The sequence below is a fragment of the Dermacentor albipictus genome, chromosome 7, assembly GCF_038994185.2.
Source record: "Dermacentor albipictus isolate Rhodes 1998 colony chromosome 7, USDA_Dalb.pri_finalv2, whole genome shotgun sequence".
Taxonomy (NCBI): domain Eukaryota; kingdom Metazoa; phylum Arthropoda; class Arachnida; order Ixodida; family Ixodidae; genus Dermacentor; species Dermacentor albipictus.
Window position 1 is genome coordinate 34,720 of NC_091827.1, and position 27,668 is coordinate 62,387.

At 43.1% G+C, this 27,668-nt stretch overlaps 1 long non-coding RNA gene across 1 annotated transcript in view; it reads right to left on the minus strand.

Moving 5' to 3' along the window:
• Positions 1-27,668, minus strand: part of LOC135896260 (uncharacterized) — a 52,949-nt gene that overhangs the window by 23,915 nt on the left and 1,366 nt on the right. The window contains exon 2 of the long non-coding RNA XR_011507280.1: positions 24,345-24,472. This is a non-coding gene — a long non-coding RNA (uncharacterized lncRNA). The remainder of the gene's footprint in view (positions 1-24,344; positions 24,473-27,668) is intronic.

Below are 27,668 nucleotides of genomic sequence, written 5' to 3' on the forward strand. Positions count from 1 at the left end.
TTAGAGGGGCCAAAATTTTGGGGCGTATGAGCGGCACGTATAATAGAATGCAGTGTTCCATTGTAAAAAAAATTTTGATGTAACAATGTAGAGTGCTGAGTGTTAGGTCTTTGTTACATCAAGGTTCAACAAAAATTAAGCGCTGGAAATCAGCGCTGGACGCATATGCAACTCCTTACTCCACACTGAAAACATTTGAGAAAACATTTTTTAAAAATACTTTGTACATTTGTATAAATCCCTACCTGCAGATATTCCTCTGGTTTAGCCTAATTATGTGCTGCCTACTTAACTTACTGACGCAGCATACGTATCATTGCGAAATTTATAATTTTTTGCTTTTAGAAAAAGCATCGAGTTATTGAATTTTGCGAACAGAAAAAAAATTGCAACTTCCAATATAGCGCGCTTCCTAGGCTATTAAATAGCTACAATGTTCAAGGAACGTACTGTTTCCATGAGTGGTTTACTCATGCAGTAAGATGTACTGCTCCTACACTTTGTAATAAAAAGCATATGCATCGACACATAGCAGCTGATATGCTTATTTTCTCATCACAGAGGTAGATGGGGCACTTGAACCTATATGCTCACACAAATCAACGTGACCAACTACTGCGGAGACATGGCAACAAATTCTTTGTTTACCTTGTACACCACAAGTGCGAGGTTCGCGCATTAATTTGACTTCATGAAACCCTATTTATACTACAGCCTTTACGGCAATGCTTGCATGCAGTGCGGTGAAGCGCTGCATGCGTATTATATATTAACATATTATATGGTTTGTTTGATATTAACTCGAGATGCAAACGTTTGTGCAGGCAGGCAAGCAATGTTTCCATTCACGCAGCGCACCAAAAGAGCGTGGTATATGCATTGACCTGGTTTCATGACATCGTACGTTTGCCACTAGCTTTACGGCAGCGCTTGTGCATAGTGCTGCGAAGCACGACGGAACTGCACATTATTATACGGTGTGCTCGAAATCCACTCGAGATGCAAACGTTTGTGCAGGCAGGAAACGAATGATTCAATTCACGTAGCACAACACGAGAGCGCGCTCTATGCAGTCCTTTGATTTAATAAAACTATTTATGCCACAGGCTTCACAGCAATACTTGTGTAGAGGGCTGTGAAGCTCGACGCAGCTGTAACAACATCCCACGGTACACCCGATTTTTACCGAGTTTGTTTTAAAGGGCCCCTCACAGGCTACATAACAAATTTTGGTTATACACTGAAAGTTGTTACGTGCCCTCTAAGAAGTGTTCTACCGCAAGCATTTTTCAAATTGGGTCATTAACAGCAGAGAGAATGATTGAAGTGCCGCGAACACATGATTTCAGGAGGCAAGCGTCGCCGCCTATATAAACACTCTCTCGACTTTTCCCGTTTCGCCTGTGTAAGCGAATTTCCTTCAGTGCGTTCTCCCATACTGGAGCCGAGGGGTCGCGCGGCGGGTATACCTTGCCGTCTTCTTTTTTTTCACCGTCACCGGCACACTTCCGGTGACGGTGTCGCGCGAGCTCTTGCGCTTGTCTCGTTTCCTGTAGCGGACGATAATGCGCACTCTACACGAGAACACGTGATTAGCGGTATAAGTCAGTGCCCCAGCACTGAGGCAAACGCGACAGGATGAAAGAGCATGATCGCAATATGCTGGAACACAGTAGACAATGACGTATAGTTTCGTTCTCTGCGCGCGTGCAAACGTCGGAAAAAGGAGACGAAACGGAAATTCATCTCTCTTGCTACAGTGCGAAGTAAAACAAACGCACCCAGACATTCGGGTTGTATTTTTCATTATTTCTCTAAACTTTAATTAGTCGACTGAAGCAACAGATTCAACAAATAACTGATGCTGCCTTGAATCTAAGTCACGTGTTACTCTGAGTGCCATCACAGCACAGCCTGTGCTCCTATGCAGCAGCAAAGTTACGGGCATTCATCTGCTTGCTGCTGCGATAACATTATGACACTTGAACTCAGAGGTACGATTTTTGTTGTGTGAGGTTATAGATAGCCAGTAGGCTACTTGTCTGATGCTAAATGCTATGACCCAGTGGCAATCCACGATGCACTCAAAGAAAACGTTTTTATGCTGTGTGCAGCGTGACTCACCAGTGACCCACACGCAAGAATTCTCGCTCTTGTGTTGCCATCTAAGGTTTGAAATTGCAACTAATATATCTTTTTACTGCATTGGACATGGGGTGGCATGTTTGTTTCGGAGAGTGGAGTGGCGGCACATTTCTCAGTTGGGTTTCTTGCAAACTTTTCGCCGCAGTTCTTGAAATACGTGCCGTTGGAATAAGTACCTGCATTTTTCTTGCTACTCCCAAACTTTTCAGCGTGTCTCATAGATAGATCCTCATGCCCCTTATGGATGCAAAAAAAAAAAAGCACAATGCAGAGGAAACAAATAAACTTCGTTTTGGGCCAGAAGAATGCACCAGCAACTTCGCGATCACCAGCGGATGAGTCAAGTGCTTCAGTGTCAGATGTTCAGCAGTGGACAGACAGTGAAATCAGTGAGAAAGATGGTGTTTACGAACCATCACAGACCTCAGCCAGCATGTCGAATGGAGAGTCAGACCTGACTGATGTTTCTGAGGTAAATGATTCAGGATACAATGCTCTCATTTCTCTCAGCCCATCTCTAGAGAAATGGACACCGGCAACAACCACTTCGCTTAGTGTGACACCACACTCTAGGCCGCCCACTATCATTCAGTTGCCATCTAGCCGTTATGCCCCATCTTTATGTTCACTGTTTATTACGGATGACATTTGGCAAATGATGGTCAATGAAAAAAACAGGTTCACACAACAAGTGTGGAAGTCAACTACTCCTAAATCTAAATCACGGTTGAAAAATAGGACGGAAACCAATGCCAAAGAAACTAAAGCATTTATTCGAATACTGATTTGTATTGGTCTCCTCTAGGTCTGTCTTCCTACTCCCAAATCTAAATCAAAGTTGAAAAATTGGATGGAAACCAATCTCCAACAAACGAAAGCATTTGTTGGAATACCAATTTGTATTAATCTCGTCCATCTTCCTATCTGAGTCACTACTGGGCAAAAAGTAACCTGTATGGTGTTGAACTCATTCGTCAAAATATGAGCCGTGACCGCCTTTTCCCTACTTTTGAGGTTCCGGCATTTTGCGGACAATTAACTGGTTGCAGAGTTGCAGGATCATGTCTTTAGGATCCATCCTCTGGTAGAGAAATTGAACTAAAATATTTGCCACTGTGCTTGAGCCGGGAAAGGAGGTTGTGATAGATGAAACAATAGTGCCATGGCGTGGCAGACTTTCGTTCTTACAGAGTCAGGCTGTTCAAGGCATGTACCAAAGACGGTTACAGGCTAAAGGTTGATGTATATGCCGGAAAGTGTGACTGAACAGTTGGCGTCGGACATGCCGAAGATGTATGCTTGAAACTCCTGCAAAATTACAAGGAAGTCGTGTGCCCGCTGTACGTAGACAACTTCTACATGAGCTTGCCGCTCACTCTTCGCCTTCTAAAGGAAGACACTTTCATTCGTGGCACAGTTCGCTCAGTGAGGAAAGGGCTGCAAAAGATCTCACTGAAGTAAAGGTTGCAAATGGCAGTGTTACCGGACTTCAATCCAAAAATGGAGTGAAGGCACTGAACTGGGTGGACAAGAGGCCTGTTCTGATACTCACATATGTCGCCAAATATGAAGCAACTTTGGTGGACAGTGGGAAGAAAACAAGGGACGGCACACCAATCATGAAACATCAGGCCGGTCTTGATTACAATGCAGCAAAAAAGGGCGTCGACTATAGTGACCAAATGACGTTATACCACAACTGCCTTAGAAAAGGACTCAAGTGGTACAGAAAGGTAGCTGTTGAGTTGCTGGTTGGAAATGCCATTATAAATGCGTGGAACATTCGTGGCATGCTTGAAGGAAACTCTACGCCAATGATAACATTTCAAGATGAACTGGCTCATTCACTGTTCGGCCCTCGTCAAGACAAAATCAAAGAAACTCGTGGGAGAAGTGTCCACATGCTAAGAAAAACTGGCACATCGGCACACGACACTCAGTGGCACTGCACTGGCTGCTATGCTGCCAACAGTACCAGCAATAGCCCAAACACTACAGTGAGAGTGAGAAATGTGACCACTTTCTGTGAATAATGCTTCGGCAAGCCATTCATCTGTTTGTTGTGCTTTAATTCTAAGCACAAGTAACCTGAGAAGCAAGCTAGCTTCAACTGTAAAATGAGTAGGATGAAAACTTCAAGACATGGCTAATGTTCATACTAAATTTTAGCCTTTCTCTAACTAATAAATATTTCTAACACAGGAACTGACTTCTTGTCTTTTCTAATGGCAAGCACTTTGCAGTTCAACATAGGTTTCTAGCATCTTGAATCCATCGAGGGGCTACAGAATGTATTAAAGAAAGGTAAAAATGCATAATGTTGTGCTGAATGTGATCAAGACACTTGTACAAGAAACTATAGTTATTAGTTTGATGAGGACAGTAATGTGCCTTAGCAAGTTAGAAATTTGTTACCAACTTGCCCACATTCACATCTTAACAGATTTAACAATGTTTCCACTACGTGGAGAACCTTGATCTACAGTGCTTTTATCATCCTGAAGAAGGTTGGTGTTCCTATTATAACACGTGTACTTAAGAAGCTCAATCTCTCAGGATTTCATGTTGTTTTACTTGACATAAGCTTACGAGGCTTACAGATTACGTGCTTGTATCTCAACGTAGACACTAACTTCCTTTTCAATGATTTTCATTTCTGTAAAAGCACAGTAAATTTCGTCAGACGAGAAGTGCAAATGCGTTTTTTATTCTTTCATACTTGGTGCTTGCTATTATACAACTTACTTATATTACAACTTGCTTGTTTAGAAAACTCATAAAAAACACCCCCCCACCTTTTTTTTTTCTTCTTTTACTTTCCATTGACTGACTTTCATTATGTTAATAAACTTCATAAGAGCTTGCTCTCAGGCTAGTTAGTACACACTGCTAAGAATGAAAAAATGGAGAGAAAACGGGACAAGAAAGACAGGCCTACAGAATGCTGATTTGCGCACGGCAATTTATATCAAGGACAGGGTGCTGGACCAGGGAAGCTAAGAAGCCGCCACAACAAACTAGGGGAGCTAGGTGAATGGCTTCGATGTCCACACAGAAACATAAATATAGGCATGTTAGAGAATGCTGTGTCATTCAACAACCCCGTGAATGTTGAAAAGTGGGACAGTAATTAGCTGAAAAGAGTTTCAGAGAGCTCCAGGGAGTGGGGAGGTGGATACGGTAAGGAGGCTAGGGTGGTGACACGCATTAAGGGCATCAAGAATGAAGTGAAAAATTATGGAACATAGGGGGATTGTCTCATCACTGCTCGATCGCTCAACACCAGATAGCCATGGCCAGTTGCCTTAGCCGAGATTCACCTACCCTGTCATAGCATGTGCTGTACTTGCTGCTCTGCAGTCTTTAGAATAGGCAGGTGTCAGGGAAGCATGCCCATAATGCCTGCAATTAAGTAATAGGCGACTTGCAAAATAGTGCCTGCTCTCTTCCATACACAGCCATGGCTGAACCACTCACTAGCAAATCTGGTAAGAAAATAACACTGACCTCCACTGTTACTTGGGCTGCAACAAGTCTGGGCAGCAAACAAGAAGACACAAGACAGCGCTGTCATGTTTTTAGCACAGCTCGCTTTCCTAAGTAATGTACCAACAAGGTGATAATATACATTATATAAATACATCAATTTGTAAACAAAATGTTATTTTTAATATAGTCATTTTTAAAAACAGCACAAGGATGATAGCATAATCTTAGGCGTAGTGGCTGCATGCCTTAGCAATGAAAAACTTTTGTCAGAAGTTAAGCAAAGTTGTTTTGGCAGCGTAAAAATGTGCATCCTCATTGCTAAAGCATTCCTGTCCGGGGAGTGCTAGGAGTTTGTCTTGGTGTGATGTTAAACCCTCCACACGTTTATATAGTGCGAGAGAGAGAGGTGATGGGGGAGTGGTAGTGGCCAGTGGAGAACCCTTCCCTGAAATAAATTTCTGGCTTCGTCACTGAATGTGTGCAATGCCTTGTAATAGCAATAGGTCTTGGATGGAAACACTATAGATGATACCAGTGAACCTACTGAGCCTATTCCTGTTTAGTGAGGTGATGGATGCTTTCCCAAAGAATTATATAAACTGTACAATGGAATGTTTTGTACCACCTGTAATAACCATGCTGTAAGAAAAAACAGAAAGGCTGAGCTTAAATGTTGTAGGAAATCTCTTAAGAGGCTCGAGGATAGGTAAACATGACTAACTCCCGCATTCTCCACTCAACACTCCACCTGGATTCAAATGCACAGCAGCCCCGCTCCTTGACAGAAGCGGTTGCTTAGCTTTAATTAAACTTCATGTCAATTACTGTGAAACACAGCGTCGTCTTCAGTCTAGGGGTGGCACTGCACTCAGCTCAGTGGAATGAAGCTTCCAGTCATAGATGGTTTCAGAATACAGGGTAAGTGACCTCACATTTTACTCTCTTCGTCGTGAAGTCTAGACACCAAAGCCTCGGTTTGAACAAGTAATGCTTTAAGCGCTCTCTCATGCATATGTTTGCTTTAAGGCAGAGTCGGCTTACTATTTCCTGCTTCTCCCACGTGCAAATGACACAAAAATATCTCAATAAAATGATTGTGATTTAAGTGGTACACACTCTCTGCAATGTGATTAAATGTTTGTAATAAAAGAAGCACTACTCATGTGCTGGTCAGCATCTGCAGCAATATGTTCACCAAGATATTTTTTTGGTCTCAATATATTCGATATTGTTGCAAATTTAAGAGGTTTTGCAGCTAATATGTAGCTGTTTACTTGTGTCTCGAGAACATACAGCTTTAGGTGAGAGGAGCGCTATATTGCATGAGACAAAGGAACATTTTTAGACTGCTTGTTTTATTTTTGTGCGAAAAACAATTGTGAAGGTTTTAATTGCAAAGTAATACAGTAGGTGTTGGCAACGCGAACAAGCCATGCAAAGTGTATGCATTAGAAATGAACTATCCAGATGAGGACCCCCCACCCCACTGATATATGTCAATGCTATAATATCAAATGCTGTGACATTTAACACATATGGTGACTAAAAAAAAGGATAACTAAAGCAAGAGCAGCATTACTAAAACAACAATATCAACTGCAAAATTTATATAATTTTTCTCAAAACTTTTATCTTCGCATAAACTGTGGCCTCACACACTGTGGGCACCTTTGCCAACAACCTTCACATTTCACTAGTGCTAATTCTAGCTTCCCTCTAGCTTCTAGCTTGATTCTAGCTTCTAGCTCAACTGCAATGTTTTGAACGTCAGGGCATGTGCAAGTGAAAATTAGTTTGTGATGGCCATGTGGATCTGTTTCTCTGCCTGAATAATAGGGGGAGGAGGGCAATATAATTGCCTTGAGAACTATTAAGCAGAAGCAGCATGGTGGATGAGAAGCAGTGGCTGGGATAAAACATTTCAGGAGTTCAATGTAGTAAGGATACAGGAGTAATATGATTAACTTCGCAAGAATATGAGGCCATTATAACACTAAGGGAAGCAGACTGGCCCATCACAATAAATTTTCAAATATTGTAACTGATCTAGAACACCTTGCACGGCTGCTGCAATTAGGAAAAAAAAAATGTAGCATTGTCTTAAAAAGACAGCTTTTTTGTTTGTTTACTCTGATATGCCACTGTACACATTATTACTATTACTTTTTTTTCTTTTGGAACAGAAAGTCACCATATGCCTGGAGGTTTTAGATCACCTTCTTGGTGTGCTCCCGATATATGAACAGTTCGAAAACATTAACATTGTAGCTTGGTTTATTGCCCAAGTAGACCGGCACGGAACGACTGGCTAAGGAACCAGGCGTGTGAATATGCACACCCTGTATCCAATCAACCCCTATATCAATCAATTTTGTACAATTAGACCTCCATATATTGAACTTTAATGTAACAAACCGTTTTACTTTGCAGAACTTATTTGGTGTGCATATAGAAATCTTCAATTTATTGAATTCTGTTTATCTGCAATTTCAATTTACTGAAATTATAAATTCTTCTAAAATTTAAATGAGGATATGTGTTGCATTTGAACTGTAAATTCTATGGACGTACAAGCGCTTTTTGGGAGTAAAGCTTCACGATTTCCTTCCCAAGTTTATTCGACTTAAGGACAATATTCTGCAGCAAAGTTATAAAACGACCACAGGTGACAAGCAGCTCAATGCGAGGTATCTGGTACAGACCGACGGGGGAAAACTTACAAATCACAATAGCACACATTCAGGCGAGTATGTAAACAGGCGAACTAAGCAGGGAACAAAAACAACACAGCACTGCTTTCATAGGTCCCGAATGATCAGAGTTTCGTCAGAGTTGGTGCAAGCACACATTCGCAGATAAAACGGGCTCCCACCGTGCATTGCCCAATACTTCGAGAGCTGATGCCTACACAACCACCGAGGTAGGTTATAGCACTTGTTTCTGCTCTGATCGTATAGTGTTCGAATGATGTCGCGACAATGCAAGTACTTGCAATAGGGGCGACGACCTTCCACAACTCCAGAACATCGCAAAAGACCGTTTGCACATGTACTAACCAGCCAAACAAACTAACCACGGCAGCGAATACCACTTAAATCGAAAATACAACGCAGAAACACCTCGAAAAGGTTTCACCATAGAGAAAGGTTACACCCTGTTTCACATAATAATAATAATAATATTTGGGGTTTTACGTGCCAAAACCACTTTCTGATTATGAGGCACGCCGTAGTGGAGGACTCCGGAAATTTTGACCACCTGGGGTTCTTTAACGTGCACCTAAATCTAAGCACACGGGTGTTTTCGCATTTCGCCCCCATCGAAATGCGGCCGCCGTGGCCGGGATTCGATCCTGCGACCTCGTGCTCAGCAGCCCAACACCATAGCCACTGAGCAACCACGGCGGGTACCCTGTTTCACAGACGCTCACAAGAAATTCAAGAAATCACAAGAAATGTCCAAAGCGCACTACTGCCGCCTTTTAAAAATCCAACGGGAGCTAAGCCAAATCAGTAACAAGTTGGCTATTTGGGTGAACGCAACGCACCCGTTCGAAGCACCGGGTACGCGCAACGCCGGCCTTTTAATAGTTTATTGCGCAATAAATAAATAAATAAACATCATTAAAATTGCCCGACGGCAGGATTCGAACAAAGGGACTCTAGCACAGAAGCCTGATATTGAAACCATTAAGCCACGGATGCATGTATCGACAAGCGAATGAAACGCACTTATGAAGTTATCGCGGGCATGCCAGTGCTTTGAGACGCTTGGCGCGTTTCGATTTGGGCACATAGACAAGCTCAATTGTCGCAATTAATGGCAATTCTACGCGTTCGCGGCGTCTTCTGCACTTCGAAGAATATAGATTGCGCTGAAATATACGACAATAAGATTTATATAGCGTAACATACAAAGCCATAAGAACGTCTGAATCCATAAGTACGAAGATCAGACAAATCCATGTACTTCCCATCATTCCCATGGTAGGACAACGACTGCAGCGCCAGAGTTCCCTCTAGTAATTTTGTAGGAAACTCTATGTTGGAGGTGGCCATCGCGAGCGCTTTGTTAGCGGAGGCTGCGCACGTGAATTCTTGTGTTTTGTGCGCGTTCTTGTGTTTCGTGTTCATTATTGTTTTGCGTGCGTCTCACGACACGCGTGACTGGATCGTGGTGGGCTGACGCGGAAGCAATGGCCGCAGCAAGCACAAGCAGCGTCAAGAAGCGCAAGAACCTGGACTTTGCGACAAAGCTGAAAGCCATGTTGAGGCGGGCGAGAAAAGTGCGACGGTGGCAGACGACTTCGGGATTCCTCGGAGCACTCTAAGCACCTTGTTAAAAAACAAGGTGGACATTGTCGAAATCAGCGGAGCAACGAACGTCCGGAGCTTGTCGTGTGCGCGCTCCTGCCCACGAGAAAGTTGAAAAGGCCCTCTATGCGTGGTTTTTAGAGGTGCGGGCTAAGAACATTCCGGTGCATGGCCTAATGCTAATGGCTAAATGGTTTGCCGCTGCACTCGGTGACGACAACTTCGCCGACAACACAGGGTGGCTGCAGAGGTTTAAGAACCGCCACAAGATAGTTGGCAAAACCATTTCTGGGGAAAGCGGAGCCGTCATCAGCCAGGATATCCAGCAGAGGATTTCGAAGAAATGGCCGGAAATTTGCGCGAAGTTTTCACCCGCGGAAATCTTCAACGCCGACGAGACCGGGTTGTTTTGGCAGATGCTGCCCAGCAAGACGCTCGACGTCCGGGGCAGCACGTGTCACGGAAGCAAGATGAGCAAAGTCCGCGCGAGCGTTCTGCTCGCTGCAAACATGGATGGCTCACAAAAGCTCCAGCCCTTTGTGATCGGCAAAGCAAGGGCACCGCGCTGCTTTAAAAACTGTAAGCAGCTCCCCGTTCGCTACGCCTTCAATAAGGCGTGGATGACGCGTCAGCTGTTTACAGAATGGCTGCAAGCGTGGGACGCCGAACTGGGCAAGTCGGGGCGTCACGCTTGCCTTCTCATCAATTGCTCGGCCCATCACACCACCTGCGAGCTCGAAAACATCGCGCTCAAGTTTCTGTCGGCGAACACGACAGCGAAGTGGTAGCTGCTCGACCAGGGCATCATTAAGTCGTTCAAAGTCGGCTACAGGAGGCAACTCATTGATAGGCTTTTGGTGAACCTCCGCATGGGCACCGAGCTTAAGGCTGACCTGCTGGGGGCCATTCAAATGATGACGGGCGCCTGGAGAGACGTGAAGCAGGATACCGTGGCCAACTGCTTCCGGAAGGCAGGCCTCGTGGCGGCCTAACTTCCCGAAACCTGCGAAGACGGCGACAACGAGTGCATGGACGACGCGTTTCTTGCGTTGTCGTCCCTTTTCCCGGCTGCCGTTCCAGCCGAAGTGTCTGCTGACGATTTTGTGAACGGCGACAGCAATGTTCAGGCTGTTGCGAGCCTCGCCGACGAGAACATTGTAGCTGCAGTCGCAGGGACCCAGGCCGACAGCTCGTGGCAACGAAGATTGTCCGGACGAGGGGGCGGCTACACGCTCATACTCCGCCGCTGAAGTGGCGGCCTCGTTCAGCTTGGTTCGTCGTCGTTGCGGCGACATGGAAGGAACCGGGCTTTCGCACTTGAACAGCCTCGATAAGATCGAGGTTGAAGTCTTTAATTTCATTTGCAAGGCGAAGAAGCAGACCAACATGAGCAATTTTTTTTTTCAGGCAAATAAAGCATTACGCTGCGTCGTGTGTGCGGAAATAGTAGTCATTTTTGAATGCGACGATCAGTAGGTCATCGTGCACCACAGGTAGCCTCTGGGCCTGTATATTTTTATATCGAGTTTTTAATATATTGAATTAATTCGCGATCCCCTTCGAGTTCGATATATCCGTGTTCGACTGTATTTTGCAATGAAATACCATTAAAAAATGTGTCGATTGACTAGCACTACTACCTCACTAAGGCCCTTGAGCACAAGGGATTGGAAGCACGTGCTCTACCAAAAGTAAGCTCGCAGTTATATACCCTAGACAGAGGGTACACAGCTGGTGTATTGCATTGCATATTAGCCCAAGGGCTACGAATCCCTCTGGCTAATAACATGAAGCAGAACATCACCTAAAAAGTTGAGCACTGCCCTGGTTTCAAAGGTTCTAGACGAAGAAAAAGTGCTGGGTGTAGTAATACATGTTGTTTGTGTGCCAAAGAAAAATGCCACACTTGCTTTGCTTCTGCTTCCCGGAATTCCAGCAAGACACGGAGTGCTAAATCATACACGTCCTAGTGTCAGTGTCACTAGAATGCCATGTCAACACTGCCATGCCGCAGTAAACTCCTGCCAGTTGTGCTAGTGTAACCTAGTGTAATGTAGTGTAACAAACTCCTAGTGTAACTACATTTCTCGGCAGCCAAGTTACCGGAAGTACCCACGTACTCTCCGCCGTTCTTTCGATTGCAACACTCGGTGGCAGCACGCACAAACATGACTTGAATCTCATCAATCCCTGTCCATGCAAGCGTAGTTGTCGCAGCATGAAACGAAACCACCTATATGAGAACCACTGGGATCCCATTAGGTTGAATATCCTTAAAAACTACCACATGTCCTTGCATATTGCACACTGCATATGAGCACAATGAGAGGCCACCGCTAAAACACAAAAGCAGCCCTGCAGGCATACGAGTGAAACGACCCTCTAGCAACGTAATTTCCCTGTGTCGCGCTCTGACAGCTTTAACTGGCTCATGCTTGAAAACTGCGCTACCTATCGCCGTACATTACGATACTATCTGCGAAACAGCCGATATCCATCCCTGACATACCGTGACTCGAAGCTGTAACTGGCAGTCGGTTAAAAGCTTAGCATGCCATTTACAATCACTTCGTTTCAGAGTGCCGCATCATCCAAGTAGTGTACAACGCATACTGTATGTCTCCTGCTGCGTAGCTCCTGCATTCGGAAACGCTGCGGTTCATCGCCGCAAAGACACGTTTGCGCGCGTACCATGGACGCTGGTTCCGCCACCACGTCCTAGCTCGTTGCGCTTAAATAGTATCAAGGACAATTCGTGTGAGCGATCACCATAAGACCCATCTTAAAATGAAAATGTGCTGAGGAAAGCATATGTTGTCTTGAAGACGACAAGTCCGCTTGCTGAAACGTTGGCTTCCGCTTTTAACTTGTTTTCGTTTTGCTCAACTTTTGATGTCCCGTGAAGATTGGGGAGACAGGCGGAATTAGCTAAGAAACAACCTATGCCGGAATCTGACAGACCGCCAGCCTTTATACAAAAATATTCTAATGCACTCCCAAACATAAAACACCCTACGAAATAACCATACAGTATTATCCAGTAACGAAGCGTTCCCGGATGCACCAAAGGTTACCTATCGCCGCAACATAAACTTTGAAGGCATGTCAGTGCATGCAAAAATTACCCAACATCATTCCCCCATAATGAAAGCTTATTTTCACCCAGATGCAAAACTTCCAGGCACCTTCAAAGGGACATTAAAATTAAAAACACTGCGAACAATTACACACACGAAGTCAAAACTAGCTTTAATTATACAAGTTGAGATGCGATTTATATGCTTGAATGTTCCTTCTGTAAAAAGCAATAGAGCGCCAAAACGGGACAATCAATGAACGTAAGATCAAACGGATATCGCGCGGACACAGTTGATAAGCTTCCCAAAGCAGTCGCCAAGCATTTCGACAAAACAGATCATAAGTTTGATGAACTTAAACTCCAGAACTTCAGTCACATTTCCGCTCTGAACGAGAAAGGAAAGACAGAGAATTGTGCCTTATCCATAGGTTCGAGAGATCGCAACCCTTTGGCATAAACATTTCAAAGGGAACCTTAGTATGTATTCGCTATGCTAAATTTCAAGCTATAGGCAACAACACTTCATTTCGTTGCTTACTGATTTTTCATTCTTTATTTGTCTTCTTTTTCTTCCTTTTATTTTGTTTCTTTTCTCTTCCCTCTCTTTTCCCTGGATTTTAATAAGGTGAAAAAAAATTTGTCGGTTCACAATAAAATAAAAAATAAATAAAATAAATAAATTACCGCCTCACTAAGGCTCTTGAACACAAGCGACTGGAGGCACCTGCTCTAAAAAAGTAACATGCTAAAAAGTAAGCTCCAGCAGTATGGGCTACGAATCCCTCGGGCTACTAACACGAAGCAGAACATCATTTAAAAAGTTAAACACTGCCTTGGTTGCAAACAAACGTTCTGCACACAGAAACAGTGCCGGATGTGAGAAGATATGTTCTTTGTATGCAAAAAAAACATCATTCGGTCTGCTTCAGCATCCCGGCACTATAGCAAGACGTGAAGAACGTTCTTCCACATCTAACACAAAGGGGAGGTTCAGCTCCAGTTAAAACGTATCAATCAGTAGCTTATGTCTGCCCTATTCTGAGGTGGCAGAAGAAAACTGCAGGTCATGGCGACTTTGTTAATGATGGCCAGTTCCATAGAAGTGGCTTCATTGTGTGCAGCTTATTCAATGTTTACACATCCCACAAGTGTTGCGTAGGAATGGCTTCAAGTCTGTGGCAGGAACGGGTATGGCCAGATGTCTAGGCTTTCTTGCTATGGAAGTTGCCATTTCAACTACGACCTCATAAACCTGTGCCCAGGCACCCAATGCATTATAACCTGTTGGTTACATGCGTAAGTATTGCACATCAGTGACTAGAGGTCGTTTCTTAGATGATTTTCCTGTTTTCGTAACGATCGTAAAGAGTTGACGACACTCAAAGAATCTGTGAATATGATCACCTTTGGAAGCTTTGCTTTCATAACGTGTTTAGTAGCCGACAGTATGGCATAGGCCTCAGCCGTGAACATACTGGTTTCAAGATCTAGAACATCGGATTCCAAATAAGATGGGCCGACTAGCCGCATAAGAGCCGCGGGCTTGCGACTTTGACACATCTCTGTAAAACTCTGGACAGGCGTACTTCGACTGGAGGTCTCGAAAGTGCACATGTATTTGTACATCAGGGGCGTACTTCATAATATCTACAAATGATGTCTCGCATTCAATAATTTGCTACTGCCATGGTGGTAACAGCTCTACTGAAGCCATTAGGCAATGTTCGAGGATTGCGACACACGTTTCATAACTAAGTTTTCTCACCTGCATTACGAAAGACTGTGTCTCTGAAAATTGATCACACAACAGTGTAGCACATGCTACTTCCTTAACGTATGTGCAGCAACGATGTAGGGGATTAGACTGTACTTTGAAGAAGTATGTGATACTACTGCATGTTCTCTGTAGGTAGTTATCACAGATTCTATAGGCTGACTGGCGATCTTGAACTCCTGTTGCCTTGCCCGGTTATTTATCATTGTCTTTGTCTTCTGCATATTAATGTTCAACCCCGCTCTTACACTCCTTCTGTTAAGGTCCTCAATCATTTGTTGTAACACACCTGTATTGTTGATGAATAGAAGAATCTCATCGGCAAACAGAAAGTTGCTGATATTCGCCTTCTATCCTTACTACTAAGCCTTCCCAGTTTAATATTTTGATTAGTATTTGATATAGTCAATAGAAACTGAAACTCTTAGTGCAACTGTTCAAAAGTAATCACTTCGCTGGAAATCGGGTTGTAATTCTCCCAAGGTCGCACACATCTGCTGCCTTTTTTTTTCTTGTGGATATTGCAAGTAATTTATGTTGATTTTACTTCGTTGCGTATAACCTCGATACATTTACGCTGCCGATTTAACATGAAGTACAAATCTATTTAATTATTCAAGTTCTTCGTAGCAAATTCGCATTTTTTATGTGCGCTGTACTGCTGCTACTGGGCAGGACCCACGACCACATTGCCTTTTGCCCATATATCATCTTGAGATTTTATGTTGTTGCAAGAAATAAAAGCAAATTCAAATAATTTTACGCGCCACCATGGTTGACCACATGTGATCAGTAAATATGTCTATGTCTGTTAAAAGTATAAATGGCAGACATATTTCCAGTCTCTTTAACCTATTGTAATAGTAATCATATTATATATATATATATATATATATATATATACACACACACACACATATATGGAGAGAGACAGAAGGTCTTATCTTTAGCAGTCTGCCCCCTTACTCGAGAAATACTTGGTACGCTACTGTCCACATTCACTGTAAATATGAAATTTCTGCTATTTATGGTCTTTCTGCAGAGGAAGGAAAGTCTTTTAAGCAGCTCACCTAACACTTCTAAACAAGCCGGAAACGAGGTTTTACCGATAATTAACCACTCATTGACACAGCCATTTCAAAAGCGATACCACTTAATTAGCTCTCCGTTTTTCATCACAAGTGGCCAACGCGGATCAGCCAGAATTTATAGCAGATTTATAAGCTTTATGATCAATGAGCCATCTTTTCCATACAATAGGGGCCTGATGTGAAAGCACAATTCCAAAAGTAATGGGTAAGTGATCGCTACTTGTTCCATTGTCGAAGGTGTCCCAAGATGAAATACTAGACATGAGAAGACAAAGTCAGGTCTAACGCAGAAGAGAATCGTCAACTTAGAAAACTAATTCGACCTGAAATATGACATTGAAAATTGTTGTCCTGCGTCCAATTTCGCAACCTTTTCCCACAAACATCCGCTTCAAGTCCACAAGAAGAATGATGATAATTAAGAATCTAATGCCAGGAGGATTGCATTTGAACATTTTTGGCACAGCGAGTACAGCTGATCAGTGCTCTTGACTCCGTTCGGCAAATACGCATTAACCACTATAAACGCAATGCAGTCAGGCAGCAAAAAATCTAATCCAAGAATGTCGCAGTCTCACGCACATGTTCATAGGTGACTGTTACGTTATGATACATTTTTCATGAGACTAATGCCAGCAGCCCACCGCCTCTACCTGGGCAATCTAATCGACATGTTCGAAAGTTACTAATAGTAAGTCTTTGATGTGGCGCAAGCCATAATCCTTGAAATAAAATAACATCTGTAATTAGTTTGTGTAAGAGGTAAAGAAAGGCAGCATAAACAGAAAAGTTAGAGTGCCAATTCCATTGAACATTTACTGATGCTTAGCCAGTCTTAAATGCAGAACTCAAGGCATCCTGCTCGTCGTGATCACTCTGTTTTTATTAGATTTATGAGAATTAGTGGGAGAAATTCCTGAAGGTCCCAAGCCTCACGTGTCCAAACGAGTGGCTAGGTCGCACAGTTACTGAGAGAGAAGAACACACGGACGTATCAGAAACAACCTCTGCCTGACTGTCAAAGTTTCATTCATTTCATTGTTGAGCAGGAGTACTAGTTGAAGAGGGGCTACAGTAGCAGAGTGCAATTGGAGAGGCAGTTTAATTTGGCAGCATCTCAGTTATACTTTTATTTTTTTATTTGTAAAATACCTTACAAGGCCCCTTCTTGGGGATTGAGTAAGGGGGGCATACAATCAAGTACATACAATTAACAACAATAACAAATGAAAACAGCAGCCAAGTGCACAGCCTAAAAGTCATGAAACATATTAGCTACATAAAGCTGCATATGATTACAATAAAAAGGAACAATATAAGTTAGTAACAACGTATAACACTGCAAGAAAAAGGCAAAGAAATAATACAGAGCAGTGAGTGTGTTATTAATGGTTAACATGGGTTAAGCGAGTTCAGTGAGCACTTGAATTTATCACGGTCAGTTTCCAAAACTATGTTGTCGGGAAGGTTGTTCCAGAGCCGAATGGCACTTGGAATTGCAGATGAGTTAAATGCTTCTGTTTTACCATAGATGCGCGTGAAGCTATGATGATTGTATAATCTGTGCGACGTGTGTGATGACGTTTCTAGGTGTAAGGAATGTTTGTTAGTGTGGTGGGCGTATTTATGAAATAATGACAAAAGGGCTATGTCGCGACGATTACTTAGTAGCTGAAGTGAAAGGTGAATCTTTATTTGAGTTACGCTAGAACGGTAGTCATAATTTCGGGAAATGAAACGTGTGGCTCTATTTTGGATTGATTCCAGCATGGTAATTAGGTAATTTTGATGGGGAGACCAGATTGGAGCGGCGAACTCAAGTCGAGGGCGAACAAATGTTTCATATGCCAGTTTGCGGATAAGTGGAGGCGAGTTCCGAAGGTTACGTCGCAGGTAACCCAGTGATCGAGAAGCACTGGCACAGATGGTAGTAATGTGAGAAGTCCAGGAGAGGTTTGTTGAAAGATTAACTCCTAGATATTTAAATGATGAGGTCCGAGATAATGGGACATTTTTAATACAGTAAGAATAGTCCAAGTTATTGCGTTTGCGGGTGAAGGACATCACTTTACATTTTGATGAGTTTAGAGTCATTAGCCAGGTGTCACACCAATTAGTGATTTCGTTAAGATCATTTTGGAGGATCAGGTGGTCATCGGAGGCGTTAATAGAACGATAGATAATGCAGTCGTCAGCGAAAATGCGCTTGCATGATGATAAGTTATTGGGTATGTCGTTAATGTATATCAGAAAGAGTAAGGGACCAAGAACGCTTCCTTGTGGTACACCGGATGAAACATCTGAAAGGGGCAAGGAGAAGCTGTTAGCGAAAGTAAACTGCTGCCTGTTAGAAAGAAAAATTCGAAGCCAGGATAGTGTTAGTGAATTAAGTTTTAATGATGATAACTTCAAAAACAGGCGACAATGAGCTACGCGGTCAAAAGCTTTAGAAAAATCTAGAAAGATGCTGTCAGTTTGAAGGTTTAAGTCTATGTTAAAATGTAAATCTGTCGTAAATTCAAGCAGTTGCGTTTCGCACGACAAACCTCTCCTGAAACCATGTTGATTATGAAAAAAGAAGTTGTTCGATTCTAGATGTTGGTAAATATGAGATGCAATAATATGTTCCATCATTTTGCAGCATATGCACGTTAGTGATATCAGTCGGTAGTTCTCAGTTAAGTTTTTGTCAGCGTCTTTGAAAATGGGTATGACTTTGGCTGTTTTCCAATCTTGGGGTATCTGACCTGTCATTAATGATTGATGAAAAATGTGAAATAAAAACTTGCTAGATATTGATACTGTATTTTTTAGTAATTTAGAATTAATATTGTCAATACCTGCTGAAGATGAAACCTTCCAGTTATTAATAAGTTGAACAATACCATCAATAGTAATGTTAATAGGTTCCATGTACCGGTAATCTAGTTCGGCAACAATGGGCAAATTAGTAATACTTTCTTTTGTGAATACGGATGAGAAAAATTTATTAAAAAATGGCTGTGGCTTAGGTAAGGTTAAGCCCAGGATGCGAAGCATACTAGCCTTTATTTTAGTTGTTGAACCACTGTTTAGCCTGGTGAACTGCTGTTGCTTGGCTATATTTGGTTCGGCTAGACGAAGAAACAACTCATGCATTACTGCTTCGCCTTCAAGAGTGGAACGCGACAGCGTTCCCGTCGACCCGCCAAGGGGTGTAAGACAATGGGCTACAGGGCAGCGACTACGCGCCCCGCATTGGACGCGGTGAGCGTCGAGGAAAGCAGCGTTCGGCGCGGCAACGAAATGTGCGCCTGAGCAAGAGACGCACGCCTTAGAAACAGCTCGTTTCTAAGGCAACACCGCATTCACTAGAAGCGCTTTTGTACCGCTTTGAAGCATCGTACTCGTGGCTCAGTGGTAGCGTCTCCGTCCCACACTCCGGAGACCCTGGTTCGATTCCCACCCAGCCCGTCTTGCAAGAGTTGAGCCAAAGCCACTTCTCCTCTGTCGTGACGTCACGGTGTCACGTAGTTTCAAGGCGACACCGCCGCGCCTGAGGAGCTGGGTTGAGCTCTCGTAATATGCTTCGCATAAAACTTGAGCGCACTCACTGTTAGGAATAGGAATGTTGTTTTCTTTATTGTGTAACGAGATGTCATTAGTATTGCGTTCAGGAGATAAAATTTGCCAGAACTTGCTGGGATTAGATTTGAGTAGTGAAGGAAGGTCTTGGGAAAAATATTTATTTTTGGCTACATTGAGAGCGGAGCAGTATTCCTGAGCATGCGCAGATGAGTTTTGTGTCTTCTTTCATTTTTCGCCTCAGTGCTCCCTTCAGTTGATAGTCGGCGTTCATGTTGTCCACTTCTCTACTCTTGTGTCCTGTCTGCACGCCTCACTTCTAGTTTGCATAATGAATCCTTACCAACTAGCTCAGCTTTCTGTCGTTCTAAGCTTCTTTATGTGTTTTACCGCAGACGGTACCGCGTAGGATTCTGCAGTGAAGATACTTGTTTGGGGGTTTAACACGTCAGATTCAGAAAAAGAGGTACCAAGAGCAGCGTAACATACGCCAACATGTGATTTTGACACGTCTGTGTAGAATTCGCTGCAGGAGTACTTCAATTGAAGTTCACGGAAGTGCATAGCGATTTCGAGGTCAGGAGCATGCTCTGTGACATCTCCAAAGGATATGTGACAGTCTCACCTGCCACTCCCACGGTGGTAATAGCTCAGCTGGAGGCATTAGGCGATGTTCGAGAACTGGGAAATCCGTTTCCCTGCTAAGTTCTCTTGCATGCAGTGAGAAAGGAAGTCTCATGAAGGATCTATTCCAAAAAAGTGTTTCACACATCAAGTTGTTTACTGTCGTGAAACACGGATGTTCCTTATTAGAGCGAACCTTGAGAAAATATGATAAGCTGATGAATGTTCTTTGAAATTGGAGTGACCACTCATCTGACTCGACGTATAGACTTTCGACAGGGCTTGTTCTAAATGCGCCAGTGGCCAGGCGGATATCAAGATGGTGAACGAGGTCTAACATCTTTAGCACGCTCAGGGCGGCAGAGTGACATACTACCGCACCATAATGTAATCTTGATCGAACTAGGCTTCTGCAAAGATTCAGTAAATACTTCCTGTCGCTACCCCATGTCGTATGGGATAGGATTTTAAGTAAATTCATAGTTTTTAGACATATTGCTTTAAGACATGTTATGTGCGAGATGAAAGTAAGCCTCGAGTCAAGTATTACAACTAGGAATTTGTGTTCGTTGTTCACAGGTATTTGTTGTCCGCCCAGTTCTACGCAATCTGGGACCAGACCTCTCTTACTTGTGAAGAGAACGCAAGAACTTTTGTGGGGGTTGATTGTAATCCATTTTGGTCAGCCCACTTGGACATGGATTGAGGCAATAATGAAAATTTGAATAAGTCACATCTAGCAGCAAATGGTTGTATGCACATGTCGTGGTTGATTCTTTTGGAGCAGTGGTGTGGTGGCGGCTTTAGGTACGCATCTTTAGTTATACTGATGCAATCTTAACAGGAAAAGAAATTTCATACATGCAGTTAGTTGTCGGCATTCTAACGTCAAGATACTAGCCCTTTTACGCAGAAGTTTCACGCTATCGTAGCGGGAGTAACGGGAATAAATAAAACGGAGTGCTAGGCTTTGAAAGAATTCTTTGAAGTTTCTTTTTCAGATAAGACTGATGGGGGTTCCAAACTATGGTGCTGTTCTCAAGAATGGGTCTTACTAGTCTTATAGGCGTTTAGTTTTACATGGGGGGTGCAGCTGATAATTTCCATCGGATGAATCCAAGTTGTCGGTATGCTTTTGTACATATGTCATCTATGTGGGATTCCCAACTCAATTTTTCAGTAAGTGTTACCCCGAAGTATTTTGCTTCATTATTATGTGTCACAGCAGAACCTGATAAACGGTAAGTAAAAAAATGGCCGTTTTTTTCCATTGTTATGGTGACAGATGACACTTTGCTTACATTTATTTTCATATGCCACGTTTTAAACGAACAGTCAATGTTAGTCAGTGTCAAGTGCAAATTATTTTGGTCGTCTTGTGAACGAATCACAGTGCACACAAGGTCATCTGCTAATAATTTCAGTACACTTGGAGTGACACAGGAAAAACTTATTTATATAGATTTTAAAAAAGTATGCGTCCTAATATCGATCCCTGGGAACACCAGAGCAAACGTCTACATTATTGGATTTGGCATTCTTTATTTCGACGTATTGAGTACGGCCTGAGGTAAGCTGCAATCCAGAAAAATGTTTGAATTAATACGAATAATTTGAAGCTGCTCGATTAATTTACGATGTGGGATAGAATCGAAGGCCTTCGCAAAGTCAACAAGCACTAGCAGCCATGAAGTCATGTGTAATTTCATGTAATTGCGTAACTGTTGATAGTCACTTCCTAAAGCCGTGCTGCTTTACACATAAAAGCTTGTTGCTTTCCAGATAGATTATGACTGCTTTGTTAATTATATGCTCCGCTAACTTGTAGCAAGAGCTGGTTAGTTATAGGTCTATACATGCTTACTAAGAGCCTATTCCCATTTTTTTAACACCGGGACCACTTTTACACAAAACTAGTTGGCGGGCACAGATGCTGTTTCTATAGGTAAGGAGACATTTTTTGAAGGAGAGACAGTTGTTGCATCTAATGATTTAAAAAAGCATTGGGTAATCCATCCGGCCGAGGCAATTTCTTTTCATCAAGCTGTAGCAGTAAGTTAAGAATGCCGCATTCTGTTATGACAAGATCGGGCATGAGAGAATGGTATTCCGCTTGATTGAATTCTGAGGTAGAAGCACGAGTGAACACAGACTGGAAATAGTGATTAAAGACATTCGCGATACAGTTCTCGTCATCTGTAACGGCTCCATTTCCATTTGTTTGATCGAAGCCCCCGGCTTCGCCATGTAACGCCAGAACTGTCTTGGCTGATGTGTGATAAAATTGGTCAGCATATTTGTGAAGAAATTCCTTCCAGAAGAAATTTCCACTCTGATCATTTACGAAAGTTCGTTTATAGCATCGACGTTGCTTTCCTTTTTTTGCATTCTTTGCAACCTTCCTTTGAAGTGGATAATGCTGTATGTAATCCAAGGTGTCGTGCCACAAGTTCTTCCCATAGGAAATACACGGGCTCTTTGGTGCCAAATTGTCTATCACAAAATTCCCTATATAGTAGAGCACCAAGACCTACGTATCTTCATCCAGAGGAACACTTGCACACACACTTAGTATACTCTCTTAAAATGGTGAAAGCCTGGGATCTGTTTCAAGGTTGCACTCAGGTACGGGAAAAATGACGTGACTCAAACAAGGCCACACGCTCTGTTAAGAATGGCGGGCTGCAAGGCAAAATTGCCACCCAATTACGACAAGGGGGGGCAAGACGCGCATTCCGCACTCTCCGTCGCTACAGCTAGGAGGCGTTCGAAGAAGCGGCCTTTGCGCTGAAAACCGCCTCCTTCCACCAGCCCCATCGACATTGTGACGGAACGAGTTCGGTGTGTGAACAATGGTTCCAGAGTTCCCCAACGCGGAGCTGATTTGACACGCATGGACAAGCTGCTGCGGGAACGACGTATTTTGGTGCTTCTCACGCTTCGGCGTGACGCAAAACGACGAGCTACCCTCGATTGGCACCGATACTTCCCGGAACGGCACCCCTCCAACGCCGTCGTTTGGGCATCGGAATGTGTGTGCCTTTGTCTGTAAACTGATCTGCGGAGCAGCGGCGAGTTGGTGATGAGTAAACGAACAGTCGCCGCCTCGTATGGCCGGCGGACCGAGTGTATAAAAACTGTGGTTGTGCGAATGCTGGACACACTTCTCTTGAGCAGTCATGTTAGACTGAGTCACTTCTCTCATGCAGTCATGTTGGACTGATACTCTTTTTCTCAAGCAGTCATGTTAGACTGATTTAATTTCTGTAAATAAACCCATTTTCCTCGTTCTCGATGAGAAACAGTTCTTCACTTCATCAACGATCTCAGCGTAAATAAGTTGGACGACGGCATGGGCCAGCTACCTTCGAATTCATGCCGTACTCCAATCTTGGCAAAGGACCACGGACGATGGGATTGAGCCCCCAATCCTGACAGCTCACAATATCATGTACAGCTGAATGAGAGATTATTGCTTAGCAAAGTTAATTATTGATTAGTGACTGGATCAAGGTGGATTTACATTAATTACACTACATTCACAGAAACGAGTTGCCGCCATTGAAGCATCAGGGGACTGTGAAGAAACAAAAAAACTGAGAAATTACCTTAATCACCTTGAGCAGTATGGACGACACAATATGGAAATACACGGCATAAGGTTCACCGAGAATGAGGACTTGCTCAGCAAGATTAGCATCTTTGCTAGTGAACTTGGTCTGCAGCATGTCACTACAAGGGAACTCGATGTTGTTCATAGACTTCCAGCTAAACAAGGAAAGACACAGCCAATACTAGTCAGGTTTCAATCTCGAAATACTAAGGAAGAATGGCTCAAAAGAGCTGTCTCAAAGGAAAAGAAATCAACCGTGGGTTTGCATGAGAACCTTACAGCTTGCAAGACTTCAATGCCACTTTTTAGGACATAAGCTCGCATATGATATGCAACGTTGTTTTGCGCATTAAGTTATGTTCATACCGTCGGAAAAGTGCAACGCATTCCAGAATCCCCCAGACAAGGGTCAAGTAATACTTCTCATGTCAAACGTTACGTACATAACGAAGAACACTGCATATTCCTTGTGTCTCTGCATTTGAGTTACTCGTGTGAATGGTGAGAATTACTGTTTTGTTTAACACGCTAAATTCCAAGAACTTTTTTCCTTATTTCTTTTCTAGTCACCAAATACACCTACTCGGCCGTGCCAAAAATTCAATCGCTCAGGTTTAATTACATGTACGCACTATCAGCACTGCCATCTCACCTTGCAGTACTCCTCCAATCACTTTTCTGCCAACGTATTCCTTGCAGCTGCAAGGGTCACCCTTCTGGCTGTGTCACCCACAGCCTGCTGCGAGAGGCAGCCTCTTGTTGATGTAGGTCTTGAAGGCCCTGCATAATTTGGGAAGCACACTAGCTTCTAAGCTGCACGACTAACGAACTGTAACTATGCTGTTTAAGGATAAGCAGCGCAATTAGGGCAGCAATAACAACAGGCAACACAAGTATTCATCTGCATGGGGTTTCATGTTGTACTTGACTGTACATACATTTCATACCTGAAATGTTTTTTTTTTTTTTCATCAGTGAAACAGGAATACTTCACGTTTTCACTTGAGGAGCATAGACCTTGAAATCGTTATAGAAACGTGCGAAATTGGAAATTACAGTTCCTTTCACAGCCGCACCACTAATGCAGCTCATCGTTTCTTTTATGTGAAGTGAAGTGTTTGCATTGTGCATTTAACCTTGTAATATATCGACTTCCCACAAAATCCCAGTCCCCAGCAGTCCATAATAGCATGTACAATTCAGGCGCATAGGAAGTTTCTTGGTCTATTTTAATCTTTAATTTCCATACCACTGATATAGACAAACAGCCATTCACGAGTGCTCAGCCAAGAACCACATTACATGATGTCACGCAAGTATTGATTTGGCTTGACTATATGTATCTGTTGTGTGACATGGCATTTGCATAAATACATTTGTCACATTCACCTCATAACAATTTCACTTCGAATTTGTGGAAGTTGTCCGAAATGACTTTGCCATATGAAGCTCTGCCAGTTAACAAAGGTGACATTGGCCCCCTAGAATACACTCCTAGCTTCATACATAGGCAAGCTTTGTTAGCAAGCCACTAGATAATCACACATGCATGACTGAAAGTTTGTGCAATATTTGTTCAAACGTGCAATGAATACATAGCATGCAGGCATGCATTCAGTGTGCTGTTGTAGTTGCCTTCATTCAATTTTTGCTACCTTTTTGTGGGCATCTCCCATGCCTTAGGTTTGTCAACCCACCAGTGACACTACATACCCTCAAAGAGGTCTTCACAGTGACCTTTGTTCTGCTCGCCAGTTAAAATCATTCATGGCTATGTTCTTTATTCATGTACTGCCACATTACTAAATATCCAAACTACGTAAACCCTACAGCATCGAGATGCAGTTTTTATGCACAAGATACGTAGCATTACCATTCAATAACAAGAGTATCCATGAAGTATGCATTCAGTTTGACTTCACCACTCCAACTAAAACTGAAAGCTAAACGTTCTGCTCCTCAGGTGAGTGTGGTTGAAACATGAAGTTGCCTAAGCATGCACGTAACATATAACATAGCCAATAATTACCAAGACTGTTACATTCATTAGCCAGACGTCTCACCCAATTGCATTTTACCGTGTGGCTGCAGGTGATATTTCCCAACTAAATTGCCTTGTCAATACAAATGCTTGGACCTTTGCCAAGCGTCTAGTGATCAACGGGTTTACAGTGGTGCATTAGAGATATCCTGTTGCATACAGTTGATCCTCAAAAAGGAAAGATTGAGGATTGGGTTATCAGATGACATCCACAATGGTGGAAGCAGGCTTGAGCATTTTGGAGCAGCTCATGGAGCAGTAATGCCATTCCGGAGCAGCTTTGGAGCACGAAAGTTATGTTTTGGAGCACAAAAATTGTGTTTTGGAGCATGTTTCTAGAGTAAAGTACTTGTAATAATTGCAACTTCACACTGACATACAAAAAAACGCAAAGAAAATCATTTTATTCAGCGTGCAATTTGCATGTTAGAATTACTTGTTAGATTCCAGCGTGGAATCTATCATTCTAATGCGCTCAAGCACCGCCGGCAATTTGGAATTCACATCAACGAGCAAAACGTTTCCAGTTTCCACTTTGTCCATGTCCTTCGATTTTACTCCTGTGCTGATGAGTTCCTCGGCACTGGTAAGTAATGCCTTCAGGGTGGATAGACGGTACTGCAGGGTGGCCTTTTCCTCTTTCAGCTTTTTTTCTTCACTGCTTTCTGTCAGTGGCTCGTCACATTTCCGTTTACGCGATTTTGATTCTTCTTCCATTTCAACACGTTTGCGATAACCACTGTACGACTTTCCAACACACTTCAGGAGATCTCTAGTGATTGGCACCTTTGTGACGTCACCCCCATAACGCTTCAAGTATGCTTTCGTTTGACGAAGGCTTGACACACTTGTTATTGACAAAGAGGCTCCATGGTGAAGCGCCTGCTTGTTTTCGCTGAATCCTCTCTCGCAGTCTGCGTTGCCATGCGGCAAGGAAAGAACAGCCCTTACGAGCCTTCCCAGTCTTGGGTATTTGGGTTCGCCAGTGGGCATTTTTAGTGCAAACACATTAACCCAGTGTTCAACAACATTTGTTGAAACATCCCAGTCAGAAATTTCGCAGCAAAGGTGCAACCACTCGTCAGTTAGAGATGATACTTCGCTGGGTGGCATGACTTGTGGCAGGGCATTCGCGATGTAGCGCAGTGACGTTGTGTAGTGGTCTCCTACTACACCAGGCTTCAAAAATCTACTGTGGAACAGCACTTTGTTGTCCAAAGGTAACCTTGAGACGAGGTACTTTGTGCTGGATATATAGAAAGCTCTGGTCTTGACATAGAAAGCCTTTTTCTGAGTTGGTGTCCAAAGCTCCATTTCTTTCTCAGTATCTAAGCCAAGCTCAGGTTTCACTTTCCAGTTAGCTTGCGATTCAACTTGAACATTCTTCAAATGGAAACCAGTTACATCTACAAACGACTCCTGCCGCAAAAAATCTGCCCATCAGCTGTTTGACCACAGCAACTATTTCATCATAAAATAAATGAAGAAGAGGCTCTTTGCTCTGAAACAAGGTTTGAAACTTGTCAAAGAGCTGGGCGGCATTCTGAACAAAAAGGAGTCGTGCTCGGAGCGTGTTGTCAGAAAATGCAGATGCGAGGCGATTGTGCCTTATAGATGAGGATTTTCTTGGTTCTGCAGCCTTGGAAAAGAAAGACTTCAAAGCATCATACAGCTTAAGCACACGCTGTATACTTGGTAATAGTGTCAGCCACCTGCTGCTTACGTGCCGCAGGAACTCCAGCTGTGGCAATCCAAGTTTCTGTTGGAGATCCTTGATGTCCGCATGTCTTGTGATGTCCGCATGTGTTTGTAGAATACTTTGCAGCGGTTTTTTTTTTTCTCGAAAGTTTAGACTGCACACGAGACAGCTAAATACTGCCCAGGGGCGTATTCTCAACATTCCATTTTCTATGTCGGATCCATTTGGTCCTCTGG